This window comes from Pipistrellus kuhlii, unplaced genomic scaffold, assembly GCF_014108245.1.
Source record: "Pipistrellus kuhlii isolate mPipKuh1 unplaced genomic scaffold, mPipKuh1.p scaffold_m20_p_9, whole genome shotgun sequence".
NCBI classification, from domain to species: Eukaryota; Metazoa; Chordata; class Mammalia; order Chiroptera; family Vespertilionidae; genus Pipistrellus; species Pipistrellus kuhlii.
Genome location: NW_023425595.1, coordinates 44,398,913 through 44,414,172, shown reverse-complemented (window position 1 = coordinate 44,414,172; position 15,260 = coordinate 44,398,913). Strand labels below are relative to the sequence as shown.

The following is a 15,260-nucleotide window of genomic DNA, read 5'->3' as shown; positions in this document are numbered from 1 at the left end:
ATTGTGGTGATTATCAGAGGGAAAGGGGGCTAGGGGAAGTAGGAGAGGGTAAAGGAGGGGTAAATGGTGATTGGGTTTGATGAACACACAATACAATATGCAGATGATGTATTATAGAATACTACACCTGAAATCTATGTAATTTTATTAATGTCACCCCAATAAATTCAATTCAAAAATAAAAGGTGAACATCAATGATTCATATTTTAGATAGAAAAATAATTATAGAATGTTTAAATCATTAAATTTATAAGTACAGTGACAATTTTTAAGAAGAAGTAAAATCCATGGGAGGAACTTGGCAAACCATTAGCAATCCTGTATTTTACAAAATAGGGAAAGAAAATGATGTGCATAAAAAAGAAAACTGTCTGTTGGCCAAAACCGGTTTGGCTCAGTGGGTAGCACATCAGCCTGTGGACTGAAAGGTCCCAGGTTTGATTCTGGTCAAGGGCATGTATCTTGGTTGCTGGCACATCCCCAGTAGTGGGTGTGCAAGTGGCAGCTGGTCAGTGTTTCTCTTTCATTGATGTTTCTAGCTCTCTGTCCCTCTCCTTTCCTCTCTGTAAAAAAATCAATAATATATATATATATATATATATATATATATATATGTATATATATATATATATATATGTTTTTGTTTTTTTTTTAAAAGGAAAACTGTCATTGATTAATTAGCATTTATTACATCCTTATTGTTTCAGGACCTCTGCTAAGAGCTTTGTAACTATTATCTATTTAATTATCACCAAAGCACTCTGAGGTAGATATCATTATTATTCCCATTTTACAAATGATGAATCTCAGGCTCAAAGATTTTAAATAACCTTCACAAGGTTATGGAACTAGTAACCAAAGGAATTGGCATTTGAGCCATGCTCTTAAAGATGTTTGGATCAGTTTTGACAAATTCTTTTAACAAGTAGAGTATTTCTTAGGGTTATATTCAGATTAGAGGCCCAGTGCACAAAATTCATGCATCGGGTGGTCCCTAGGCCTGGCTGGTGATCTAAGGGCAGGTCCCAGCTGACCTCTGGGCCTTGGGTAGCACCTGGGCCACTGGACCCCCCACACGCCCTCCTCTGCCTGAGTCATTGGACCCCCACCTGGCTCCCTCAGCACTTAGGAGCCTGATGGGAACCGCCCCCCCCTCTCCCCACTGGTCACCATCATCTGCAGTGTGATTGGCAGGACAAAAGGGCCCCACTCAAGCCTGCCTTGGCCTGGCACTGCCCGCTCACCTGCTCCACCATCTTGCTGTGGTCTCATTCCTGTCATTGCCTTCACTATTGCCCACTGCCAGCACCACATTGCCAACACCAGCTATGTCTCGTGCCACTCTCTGGTGGTTAGTGCATGTCATAGTGAGTGGTCAAACTCCTGGTCAAGGAGACATTTTGCATATTAGGCTTTGATTATATAGATTACCTATAACTAAAAAATCCTAAAACCCAAGTAAGATAGAAATTTATGTTCTCATGTAAAACAGTCAAGTGCCAGATGGTCTAGAGTTGGTACAGCAGCTCTAAGAGAGTACCAAAGACCTAGCTCATAACTTCTCCCTAATTAGCATCTCTTCACAACTCTCATCCTTGAGATTACTTCAGGTCCATTTAGGTGATTTGGCTTCTCTTTAACAGCTTTTATGAAGTTCTGGACAATGGCCACTAATAACTCTTAGCCACAAATGTGGTCACTAACCCTAACTGTAAAGGAGGATGGGCAATGCAGTCTTTGATTCTAGGTGCCAGTGTGCCCAGCTCAAAAAGCACAGTTCTGTTACCAAGGAAGAAAGTGAGAATAGATGTTGGGAAAGGAATATAATTATCTCTGCTAAAAATATCTGCAAATTTTGCAACCTCACCATGCTATATATTACATCCCCAGAATGCAGACTGCATTTTAAAAAATTTATATCTTATCAAAAATCTGACATTAAAGTTCCTCTTTGAAGTATTTATATGCAGTAAAATCTTAAATAATGGAAAAAAAATCAAATGGGAGGTCATGTTTAATTTAATTCTTGGTTTTAGGATTTACCAACAACCATTTTTGTGTCAGCCCTTAAAAATATAGCATTGATTATTGCTTCAGTATATAGATTCTAGTGAACATGATCAATATCACTCATGGAGTTCTCTGAAGTGCTGATGATAGTCACTTTAGTTATCATTGATTCATATACATTGCTCTAGATTTGTTTGATAAACAGCTTTTTAAAAAGTACTGCTTGAAGCAGAACTAGATGCTCAGAAGAGATTAAAAGAAAATAAAGCATTTTCTGTCATTGCAAGGGACTTAAAGTCTAGAAATTTATACATTTTTAATTATGTGTTTTTGTTTTGAAATGATCTCAAATTATAAGAGTTTGATGACCTCAAATTGTAAGTATAGTAGGAATAATATTTGCCCTGATATTTTGAAAGTTAGTTTTTTAACAAGATGCTCTAATGCCTCTGCTTACTTTGTGTGTATTTCCTTAAAAAATAACATTCTATGTAATTGCAACAAAACCATTAAAATCAGAATATTATATATTGGAATATTATCAAAGAATCCTCATATCCCATTATAGTTTCATAAATTATACCAATACTGTCTTTACTATCAACATGATCCAGCTCAGAATTATGTTTTTGATGCAGTTTTCATGCTGCTCTTCTTCAACCTTTCCAGTTTTCCCGTGATTTTAAGGAGCTTGATAATTTTGACAATAACAGGCCACTCATTCTGTAGCACTTTCATCATCTTGGGTTCATCATTCCCTCATAATTAGATTCAAGTAATTTGTTTATTGCTGGCAGGCTGGAACATAAGAGCAGTGATGCTGAGTGACTCCTATCAAGTGGCACATAAGTTTGATTTGAACCATTACTGGTGATGTGTTCTTTAATTTCTTGATTAGGTAGTATTTGCCACACTTCTTTACTGTAAAGTTATATATTTTTTTCCCCTGTGTAATTAGTAAATATTTTGGGAGGAGACATCTTATATATATCTTAATATGCCTCATGAAAGTTTCAGTTTATGAATGCATGTATGTCTATATGAATATAGACTCATAGAGTTCTATTTAATTAAATGGGTTCCCATCCAGTACAATCATTTTTTTTATTATGTTGTTCACGTTGTCCCAAATTTGATCAATGAGAGCCCATTTTAACTGGCCTCTGTATCCTCTTGGCATAACTCCATCATTCCTTAGACATTTCTTTCTTTTTTGTTGTTAATCCTCACACAGGGACATTTTATCCATTTATTTTTAGACAGAATGGAAGAGAGAGAAAAGAAGTGGAGAAAAACATCAATGTGAGAGAGAGCCATCAATTGGTTGCTTCCCCCATGTACCCTGACCAGGACCAGGAAATGAACCTGGAACCCATGTACTTGCCCTTGGCCTGGAATCCACCTAATGTAAGTCTCCTCTATCCTTTCAGCAGGATAGAAAGGAACTCTAAATGTGTTTTCTATGTTTGGTCTCCATGCAGCACCCCATTAAAAGCCTTGTCTGTCTTTAAAATGGTAGGAAAACTTATAAAACAACATTTTGCTTATCTTAATCACTTCCTTTGGCCTTTAATCAAGGCAAATTCTGGAAATACTCAAGGATTCTTTTAGAAATATAAGCACTCTTCAGCACAACACTGATTGCTTGAACTGCAAACTAATTTAATATTGTATCTAGTCATACATATCATTTCATAATATTTTATATAGTTAATAGGCTCATTCTTTCATACAAAGGCTAAATTGCAAAATAACTCATTCTTTCTAATACAAACCTGATATTTTAGAAATGAATTCACTGTACAAGCTAAATCATAACAAACATTTGGAGCTATAACTTTTTTTTATCACTAAGCAGTTGAAGTACAGTGATACATACATATGTAGATTTCATATCACATTAATTTAAAAAATATTTATCATGTGCCTTCTTTATGTTCACCAAAAAATAAGTAGTCTGACTGTAAGGAAGAAGCTCATACTTTTTTTCAGAGAGAAAAATAAAGAGAGAAAGAAAGACAGAAAGAAAGGAAGAAAATAATTCAATACGGTCAGTACAAGCATAGAGATGAGAGAGAGAGACCACTATGGAGCACAGAGAAGGGGCGGATAGGCCAGTCTACAGGTTTTAGAAAAGGGTTTGTATAGGAGGTGAGGTTTGAGGTGCAAAGCTTATTTCCACTGGTTATCTCAAATGCTCTTAGATGGTACCGGGATGAACATCATGGGAATTTCTATGTGAAGCTCATTTTCTGCTTTGTCTCTAATGCAGGGTACAGCAAATGAGCTTAGGTGTATTTGTTAGTAGTAACAATCTCTATGCCTTCTTAAATAGGTTTGAGTAGGCAGGCTTTGAAGCATGACATCATTCCTTCTTCCACACTTCATCTAATGGACATTAATGGTTTTGTTTTTGTTTTTGTACATTTTAATGCTTTCTTGTTGGAAATATTTAAGAAGTAGCCTGCCATGGGACAAGGTATACAAGAGTCAAAGCTAGATAATCAAGGTAGTGAGAACTGGATCCACCACTTGTTAGTAATATGTTGGGCAATTCAGTTTTTATAGTTACTTTGTTTGTAAAATTGGTGAGACCCCATCTTCCCAGATTCTTATGTTTGATGAATTAAGCAATGTAAGATCATATCTTTGTTATGGCTAATATAGTATTCCATAGTCGTGAAAACATTCAGATGATAAGATGTATCCTTTCATCACTTTCAAATAATGGATTTGCACCTCCCCACCCCACAAGATGACAAAGCTGATAGGTACTAGTGATAATACAATATGTACTTCTTGGCAAATAGTAAATGGCCTGTCTGTGTAAGTTTTATCTACAAAAGTAGTGCAAATCTACTAGTATGCTTCAAATATAAAATGAGTGTGAGAAATTGACCAATATAGATAAATCAATCAACATTTCTGAGTTTGAAAAATATGTCAATCATTTCACAGTTTAAGAAAGAGATAGAGAAACACATTTCTGGTTGTTGACAAATTCTCATGGAACATGATTAATAGATGGAGTAGATGCATAAGTGAATCATTATGTCCTCTTCATGAATAGACTCATTTTTCATTATGATATTTTCCTATTTATTCCCATTAATATTTCTCATTCTGATATTAATATAGCCACTCCAGCTTTCTCTTGATTAATGTTTTCATGGTATATATTTTTTATCCTTGTACATTTATTCTAAGTCTATCTTTATATTTGAAATTTGGTTCTTATAGATGGCATGCAATTGCTTCTCTTTTTTAATCAAATTTGAAAATCTCTGACTCAGTCTCCTTTAATTGAGATGTTTAGAACATTAATAATTAACATAATGATCATTATGTTAGATTTAAATTGACAAACTTTCTATTTGTTTCCTACTTGACTGCCTGTTTTTTGTTTGTTTGTTTTTTTCTTTCTTTTTTTCCTCTTATCTCAGAATAATCAGGCAATTTTTAAGTTTTCATTTTATCTCTACTATTAGTTCTTTAACTATAACTTTTGTTTCTTTTCTTTAGAAACTGTCATATGAATTATGATAAATATTTTTAATAATATAAAAATCAAAGAAAGTATTTGGTAGTATACTGTTATAAGGTTCTTATATGTTGAGTAGAAAAATATTATATAAAGGCTGATTATGATAAAGATAGGTATTATAAGCCTTAGAGCTACCATTAAGAAAGAGCATTGCATGTACTATTTTAGTCATAGAGCTTATCTAGTGTACTCCTGTTTAGCCTTTCTGAAGCCAGCACTGTTATGCTGTCCCACTAATGAAAATTATGTTACTTTATTTTGTTTTCCTTTATTGCTGCTATGGGCTGAATTATCCTACATTTACATGTGGAAGCTCTAACCATCAATGTTATGAAATTTAAAGATAGGCCTTTGGAGACATACCTTTGGGAGGTAATTAAGGTTAGATGAGGTCATGATAGTGAGACCCTCATGATGGAATTTACCCTTATAAGAAGAGGGAGATCTCTCTCTCTCTCTCTCTCTCTCTCTCTCTCTCTCTCTCTCTCTCTCTCTCTCTCTCTCTCACACACACACACACACACACACACACATACACTCAATCACACACACCATACAATGAAGAGATCATGTGAGCTCTACATGATCTCACATGGAAGATGGAAGTCATCTACAAGCTAAGAAAAGAGTCCCAGGGATTAAAGCTACTTTGCCAACACCTTGATTTTGGACTTCCCAGCCTCCAGAATCATGGGAAATAAATGTCTGTTTTTCAAGTCACCCAGTCTATAGTATTTTTTAATGGTAGCCCAAGAAGACTAATACTGGTAGGTGTTAACAGAAGTTTCCTTAAATGGATATAATTGGACTTTCCAAGAAATCTCTTCATGTTACAATAAGATTGAATACAGATAAATTTAAGGACCCTCCCTATGTAATCCGGCAGAACCAATAGAGAATAGTGTTAAGAATGATAATACTGCTAATTTTGACAATGACAAAATATTTACAAAGTATTAAAATGAGAAAGGAAGCAATGTAAGGTCATATCCCACTGGTTATCCTATTCCCACTAGTGTAAACCAGCAGTGCTCAAGTTTAGGGATATGCAAGTAAGTAAACGTGACTATAGGAATTGCATGTACAATTTGCCCTGAAATCCTGTGTCTGAGAGAATGTAGAAAGTCCAACACTGGAACTTCATTTTGATACTTTAGAAGGGCAGCATTTTACATTTTAATTTATGTTACCTACAGTATTCTACACATTTTAACCACTCATTAGTATTTGTCTATTCTGTTTTATTTTATTTATTTTGATTATGCACCCATTTCCCCTTCTAACCTTTTAAAAAGGCAAATCATTTCATTTAATACAGTGAATTATAATAGCAGAACCATGGAACAATAAAATGAGCACAAATTTAAGAGACATTGAGTCTCTTAATATTCTCTTCCAAAGTAGAGAATATTAACAAGTTATTTTACCTCTTTGGAGCCCAATTTCATCCGAATCGAACCTGGAACCCCTCAGTCCACAGGATTACAAGGTTGGTCAAGGTGATCCTATAAAGTTGATTGATTCATTAAAACAACATCATTTTTAAAACACCTAATATATTACAGGCACCGAAGTAGGCACTGTATATTTGTCCCTGCCTTCATGAAACTAGTTCTATTTAATTTTTTTTCATTCCATTGCCTTATCAGAAATATCATTCCCTTGCAATGTAATATGTGCTGGCATAAAAGAGCCATGGTGAATAGAATACAGTAGGTTGACCCTTCAACATCTATCTCGATTACCAACTATTATTACAGAGGCAGGAAGCTGAAAACCACATTTTCCAGATTCCCTTGAAGCTGAGCTTCTGCATATGTTTATGTTTCACCAATCAGATGAACACGCATGAAACATGCATTTAGATTGGGGTAAGTGAAGAGAAAGGCCAGGGTGAGGCATTTGTCTGGCTGGTGTGGATCACGGAAGGCAGCATGGTGTGGAATCAGGGAGCAGCAGCCACTCCTCGGTGTATCAAGTGAATTCCTAATCTTGACGGGAGTAGCAGCGCACTTCGACATGCAGTTCTGTGGGACAGCTTTAGGAGTCGGTTTTGCCTAACATCTGTTATTTCATTTCTTCCCCAAACTCTGTAAGTCATTTAACACACACCAGTGCATTTCTTTCTACTTTAGTACTCCACAACCAAATGCTGACCGACAGAATTGATGAACTAGAGGGAATGCCTGAGAAGCATTATGAAAATCAGCTAAGTCAGACATTTCCCAGACTGATCAGAAAATGTTAGTGATCTGAGATATGTTTAAATAAGGGTTTCAGTAAAATAGAATTCTTTTCAGTAGGACTTCTAAAAAAAAAACCACCTCTAAATAGTTAATTTGTGTGGTAAATCACACGGCGCAGCATTTCCCAATGCATTTGATCAGGAAACTAATTACTCATTTCAGGGGAAATCTATTATCAGCTTGAGAAACCCAGACAGAACTATGTGAAACAGGGGTTGGAAAAGGGAAACTAGAAGTCTGAGCCAAACAGCCTTTGCTTTTATTCCAAGTCTGTTTGTTCCAATCCATCTGGTTAGACTTCTTGTTTCCATATACCTTGTTGTCATGCTGTCGTAGTCAGTTTTCTGGACAGGGCCATCAATAACCAACCAGTATAAAAAGTTTATAATCTTATATTGTAAGTCAGTGACATCAGTTATTCGGACAAAGTAATTTCATTTCAGTTTGGATAGAGTAATGAAATCCAGATGTAAAAGAAAGCCCTATTTACTTAATGATCCCAAAGACATCAAAATGAAAACAATAATATAAATATCTGTCATTATTTCCAGTGTTTGTGTGGCTCTAAATAAATTCAACAGGTACGACCTTCACAAGAGTAATAAGAAAGAACTCTGAGTATTTTTGTGGTGAGACAGTATTTAAATACCATAGCATCCTAGGTTGGGGATCAGCGTCAGCTTTACAGCATTAATGACATTCTATTGTAGTACGACGTGATGAGCATTGTCATTTTCTTTCTTTTTAAAATATATTTTATTGATTTTTTTTTACAGAGAGGAAGGAGAGAGATAGTTAGAAACATCAATGAGAGAGAAACATGGATCAGCTGCCTCCTGCACACCTCCTACTGGGGATGTGCCCTCAACCAAGGTACATGCCCTAGACCCGAATCGAACCTGGAACCCCTCAGTCCGCAGGCTGAAACTCTATCCACTGAGCCAAACCGGTTTTGGCGCATTGTCATTTTCTAGAGTAAAGGGAGAAATTAATTCAACCTAGAGTGACAAGGAAAGACATCTGTGATGTGCTGCTCCATATCTAGAGGGCTTGTTAGAGCAGGAACTGGCTAGGCTAGACTGGAATATAATAAGAGGGTTGAGGATGAATCAGTGTAATTACAGACCCTGGCTGCAACTTCTGCTGGTTCAATGAATTCTGAAAATCCTAATCTGGGCTCACAACGTGGCCATATATTATAATGCAAATTAAGTGATTAGAAAAAGGAGATCACAAAATTAGAGCGTCTTTCCTATGATTAATTATCAAGCATACACTTCATGCCTCAGTCTTAGGCAGTCCCGGGAAACCTGGCCTCGGAGGAGTGACTCTTCAGCATCTTTGCTCCCCTCTCCGCATGGTTCTTTTTCTATCTGTATCCGACTTGGGCAGGAAAGAGTTTCCTACCCATCTCCCACTAACAGCTGACCTCTGCTTTGTATCAGTTCAAGAAACTGGGTCCAGGACTTTTTTTTTTTTTTACTTTCCTCACAGGCAGGGGTCTTTTAATTCTTTCCTCCCACAAGTGGATGTTTCTCCCTGGGTCCTGTGGACGGGAGGTTTTCCTACCCTCCCTCAGAAGCAGATACCTTTTACATTATCACTTTCCCATAAGCAGGACTTTTCCTGGGCCCAGGTATGAGAGGGGTTGCTGCCCCTCGCTCAGTGGTTTAAGGATTTGTTTTATATCAGACATGGATCTAGGGAAATGAGAGGTAATTTGCCACATTCCTCTAACAGCCTCTAGTGCCACTGAGGGGTCTGTGGGCTGCCTTCAGCCCTGAGGCCAGTCCTACACAGGAACACCTTTGGAGGCCCATGGGAAAGGATGTATGAGTTAGGGTGAGCTCCACTTGTGTCTAAGTTCTCAAAGCCATTCTAAGCCAGTGGTTCCCAACATGGAAAATTTAATTTTTAAGGGGGAGAGGCAATTCCAGAATGTGTTATTAACAGTGAATTTTTTGCATTTCTTATTGTTCTAGGGGCCTCATATACACATGAAACTTTATTTGTGATTTTTTTATATCACTTCATACTATTGAAACTTTATTTGCGATTTTTTTCATATCACTTCATATCATTATTATTATTTTAATAGTTTTTTAGTGATTTTTTTCCTCAGTACTTCAACTGTCATTTCCTTCTTTTATTTTTCTCTTTCATGGATGCCATGTTCTTTGGAAGTTTGTTTAGATCAAGTTAATGGCCTTTTAGGCTTGGTCCACGTGAATAGGACTTCACTTTTTGAATAACAAGAATTATATGTCATGTGGGGGTGGGGACGAGGAGGTCAGGATTTTAGAGATGCTTATGTGGGGCATGGGCAAAAAAGGTTTGGGAAGCCCTGTTCTAAAGTAATAAAATAGTCCGCCCATTTATTTAAAGAATTTGGTAACATTGTAGCTGGTTTCCTCTTATCTGCTCTGATGACAATAGTATTTTCCACTCATATTTTATCAAAGATTAAATAGTTTTTAGTCCTGTTTCTTCTCAGAGATATGCCATTCATTGGAATGCAGGCCGTTTGCCATGCAACCTCAGCTCTCTTTTGGTTTCAAAAAATTTTTGGATTTTGGAGATATCTAACTTTTTCTCTTTATTAAGACAATAGTAACTTTCTATATCCTAGGCAGAAATGAGAATCCCAATCTAATAGTATTAGCACCAATGGATCATTCTTGCCTGAAATAGTTATTACTATTGTGTTAACAAGTTTTTCTGATTTCATCATTCTTTCCACACATATTAATTGACATTCACTTGAGAGCTTATGTTTTGAAAAAAGACAGATGGAAAGAGCTGTGAGGATGTCAGTGAGAAACAAGAAGGGCAGCCTACAGTGATTTTGGAGATGTACGAACTGTGAAGAAAAATAATATACAACCGAGAACAGTCCAGGGAAATAGCTTCCATAGTATTCTGATAACTTATCTGTTATCATCATGGAATTCAAATCTACAATTATTTTTTTAGGACTTGCTAAGTAATAGGCATTGAATTAGTCATTATGCTAAATTCTACAGAAAAATAACAAGTACCTTTTGTCTGTCCTCAAAAACAGTTACTCTTTGTTCAGCATTTACCATGTCCCAAGAACTCTTCCTAACCAAAAGCTGTCAGAGAATAAATGTAGTGGAATTCCATGTCCCAGCCACACTCTTCTCATTCCAAATTTGTTGATTGCACTGTTTAAAATTTGTTGTTGACTACATAGCAAATGAACTTCTACAGACACCAAATATGGAAAACATCATGTATTTACTCACTAAGATCATTACTAGCCAGCCCAGGTCCCTGTGCTATATAGTTATTTTATCTCCACAGATATGAAATCAGGAGAGATGTGAGTCTCCCATTTTCACAAACAAAAATGAAGTGTCAGAGGGAAGATACTGATGTGTTAAAGGGAAAACTATGAGTGGATCAGATCTTTCTCTCTCTTTTTTTTTTTTTTTAAATTGAATTTATTGGGGTGGCACTGGTTTGCAAAACCATACAGATTTCAAGTTTACAACTCAAACTGTACCACCTGCACACTGCATGTGTGCCCATTGCCCCAGGCAAAGTCTCTCTCCATCCCCATTCTTACCCCCTTTGCCCACCTCCACCTCGCCTCCACCCCTCTTTCCCTCTGGCTATCACCACACTGTTGTCTGAGTCTGTGTGTTATGTATATATGTTTTTTTGGCTAAACCCCTCACCTTTTTCCATCTAGTCCCTCCTCCCCTCTGATCACTGTCAGTCTCTTTGGTGTACCCATGCCTCTGTTTCTATTGTAGATTCCACATATAAGTAAGATCAGATCATAAGGTATCTGTCTTTCTCTGACTGGCTAATTTCACTTAGCATAAAAACTGCCAGGTCCACTAATGTTATTGCAAAAATAAGATTTTCTTCTTTTTTATGACCACATAGTATTCCATTGTGTAAAATTGTTTATTTGATACTAGTGGCCGGGTGCATGGATTCATGCACACTGAAAGGAAAATAATTAGAAGAAATATTTTAATATTGTTATTATATTTGCCCTTTCTCTCTCAGCGCCCAGGAGCCAGGTGGTGGCCCCATGCCCTGCTGCCACCACGGGTCATCTATAGGGCGATGGGGCGGGGGATGATTGGCCCCTGCTTGCACGTGCTTTGGCCTGATGCCACCTGCTCACTTGCTCCACCATCCTGCCACAGTACCATTCTCATTGGAGCCCACTGTAGCAGGCAGCACTTCCATTGCTGCCCGCTACCAGCACCGTGTCACAGACACCCGCCATGTTCTGTGCCGCCTCCTAGTGGTCAGTGCACTTCATAGTGAGCAGTAGAATTCCTGGTCTCCCAGTGGAACTCCAGGTTGAACCACCCAAGGAAACAATTTGCATGTGAGGCTTTTATTATATAGGATATTACATAGGAATTTTCTTGCTTCTTGACATAGGCTTATAATGATGTGAAATTTCTCTCAGGACTGTCTTCTCTCTGTCCCATAGATTTTTGGGTTGTTGTGTGTTCATTTTCATTTGTTTCCATTTGATTTTTTTGTTTTGTTTTGTTTTTTTGGGGGCTCTGGAATTCTTTATTCTAGTTGTAGCAGCTTATGATGTCTTGACAACATGGGCTTCGAGTTTCAAGCATGGAACAAAAAATCCACACGAAACTGATAGGACCCAGCACAGACCAGGACAGGTCTGGGAACTCGCGTGTCAGTCTCGCCTCCTCGAGTGTTCTCCTCTGTACAGACCAGTCAGAGGAAGGTGAGGGGTTTGTGGTTAGCTAAATTAAACACTGTAGATACTATACTGACTTTAAAGTTACACATAGACTAGGAAATATCCATCAGTTCATCTGGATCAATAAACCCTCTGGCCAGGACGCTGAAGACCAGCTGGGCACACAAAGGAAATCCGACTGCGCCGTGCGGCTCACTCTGCATGCCTGGGCCGTGATAGCTGCTGTTCTCATCAGAGCTGTCATTGTAGACTTTGCGCCGCTGCCCACCTCTTGAGCCCTCAGTGCTGTCGAGTTCCTGAAGCTCCACTGCCTCTGTGTCTCTGATGATGTTTCAGATTTCTGGTCCAGATGGCAGAGATCTTCTAGTTCAGAAAGCTTGTCGGGGCTAACCCAGTTGTTTTCAGGAAACCACACATCAAACTTTATGCACAGGTCACGTTTTTTGAAGGGGTTAGGATACTGTGGCATCCCTTCACCTCAAATCACCCAGATGCACCCCCGCTGGATGACTTTGCCGGGCGGGTACTTCGCCACGATCTGGCGGACACCGAGGTACATGAATGTGAACTGGAAGCTGCAGAAGCCGCCACAGGCCTATCTTGTATGTCATGTGCAAATCGTTGCCATCCTGCTGGAACTCCTCCTGTTCTTTCTCTTGTAGCAAAAGAATGATGTCTCCCGGCTCCACTCTGAGGGCCTGGTCTGCTTCCCTAGAGAATGTGATCCTCTAGCCATGCTTCATGCCTTTGTCCATGTGGACTTCGAGAATCTTGACTTCTTTAATCACCTTCTGCTCTTCACACTTTTTACAGTGGTCCTTTTCCTTAATGACCGCTCCTTCTCCATTGCAGTCTGAGCACACAGACTACATCCTGTTGCACCATCTCCGGGGCCAGCTGTTGGATCATAATGCGGTCGCTGCCATCCTGACAGGCACTGCACTTCTGAACAGCCTCTGACTTTCCATCTTGGCCACTGTATGCACTGCATAGCACATTCTTGCTGAGCTGTAGTTTGATGGTGTTGCCATTATACAGATCTTCTAAAGACGCTTTGAGTGGATGCATCCTATCTTCCCTTATTCTGCCATTTTGACTTCTACTCGGATTGCCCACGAAGCTAAACAGCACCCCACTGAAAATGTGAGAGAAGATATTATTCATGCCACTGCCTCTGCCTCTGCCTTCCCTGCCTCTGCCTTGCCTTGTTCTCCATATCAGTCATATAACTCTCGTTTCCCAGGATTTGATAGTACTTCATACACAAAACTTATTTCTTTGAATTTATCACCAGCATTTGGATTCTTATCAGGGTGATATTCCTTGGCTAATTTTCTGTATGCCTTCTTCAGCTTATTCTCACTGGTGCCAGATGGCATGCCCAGGATATCACACAGCTTTGTGTGGACCGTGTTTCCCAGGCCGGGCAGCCGGGCAGCACTCATGCAGGAAAGCAGCAGAGTGGTGAAGCAGCTGTGCAGGCCAAGGAGCTTCAGGTAATTTTTTATTTCTTTCTTGATCTCATTGTTCTCCCATCATCCTATATAATAAAGAGGTAATATGCAAATTAATCCTCATGCACTCATAAGATGGGCTGCCTCTGACCAGGCTGGCAGGGGGCTTAGTGAGGGATGACCAAAAGACTGAAGAGCAGGCTGCATGGAGCAACCAGGCCAACGGGGTGCCATGAGGGGCGACCAGGCTGGCAAGGGGGACTGTTGGGGGCGACCAGGCCAGTAGGGGTGTGGGGGGGCAGTTAGGAGTGACCAGGCAAGCAGGGAGGAGGCAGTTGAGGGCAACCTGGCCAGCAGCAAGAGGCAGTTAGGGGTGACCAGGACAGCAAGGGGGGGGGGGCAGTTAGGGGCGATCAGGCTAGCACACCAGAGGCAGTGAGGTCCGATCAGGCCAGCAGGGGCCAATTAGGGGCAACCAGGCAGGCAGGCAGTCCAGGATTGTGAGAGGGATGTCCAAGGGTCCCAGATTGGAGAGGGGGCAGGCTGGGCTGAGGGGACTGCCCTCCCTTCCTGCCCCATGCACAAATTTAGTGCACCAGGCCTCTGGTTATTTAATATGCTACTTATCCTCCGTATGTTTGAATGTTTTCAGGTTTTTTTTATTGTAGTTGATTTATAGTTTCATACCATTGTGGACAGAGAAGTTGTCAATCTTCTTGAATTTGTTAAGACTTATTTTGTGTCCTAAGCTGTGGTCTATTTTTGAGTGTTCCATGTGTACTTGAGAATAATTTATCTTCTGTTGCTTCAGAATGAAATGTTCTGTTAATGTCAATTAGCTCCACCCTATATAGTGTCATTTAAGGTTGCTGTTTCATTGTTGATTTCTTTTTGTCTGGAAGATCTATCCATTGATGACATTGGGAGTGTTAAAATCCCCTACTATGACTGTGTTGCTGCTGATCTCTCCCTTAAGGTTCACCAAAATGTTATTTATATATTTAGGTGCTCCTGTGTTGGGTGTATATATGTTTACAAGGGTTAGATCCTCTTGTTGGATTTATCACTTTAATATTATGTAGTGGCTCTCTTTGTCTCTTTTATGGCCCTTGTTTTGAATCCATTTTGTCAATATAAGTATTGTTAAACCCAGCTTTTTATTTTTTCATTTCCATTTGCATGAAAAAAAATTTTCTCTCTTTTTTTTTTTACTTTCAGTCTGTGTATATCTTTGGTTCTGAAGTGGGTCTCTTATAAACAGCATATACTGTATACGAATCATGGG

The 15,260-nt window shown here is 38.9% G+C and overlaps 1 long non-coding RNA gene and 1 pseudogene across 1 annotated transcript; one reads left to right on the top strand and one right to left on the bottom strand.

The window, feature by feature from the left end:
* The first annotated feature begins 913 nt into the window (after positions 1-913).
* Positions 914-10,069, top strand: LOC118713126. Its single transcript, XR_004986217.1, has 3 exons — positions 914-926; positions 7,269-7,271; positions 9,924-10,069. It is a non-coding gene; the product is annotated as an uncharacterized LOC118713126 (long non-coding RNA).
* A 2,544-nt stretch (positions 10,070-12,613) lies between these two features.
* Positions 12,614-13,966, bottom strand: LOC118713743 (annotated as a pseudogene).
* Positions 13,967-15,260: the final 1,294 nt, after the last annotated feature.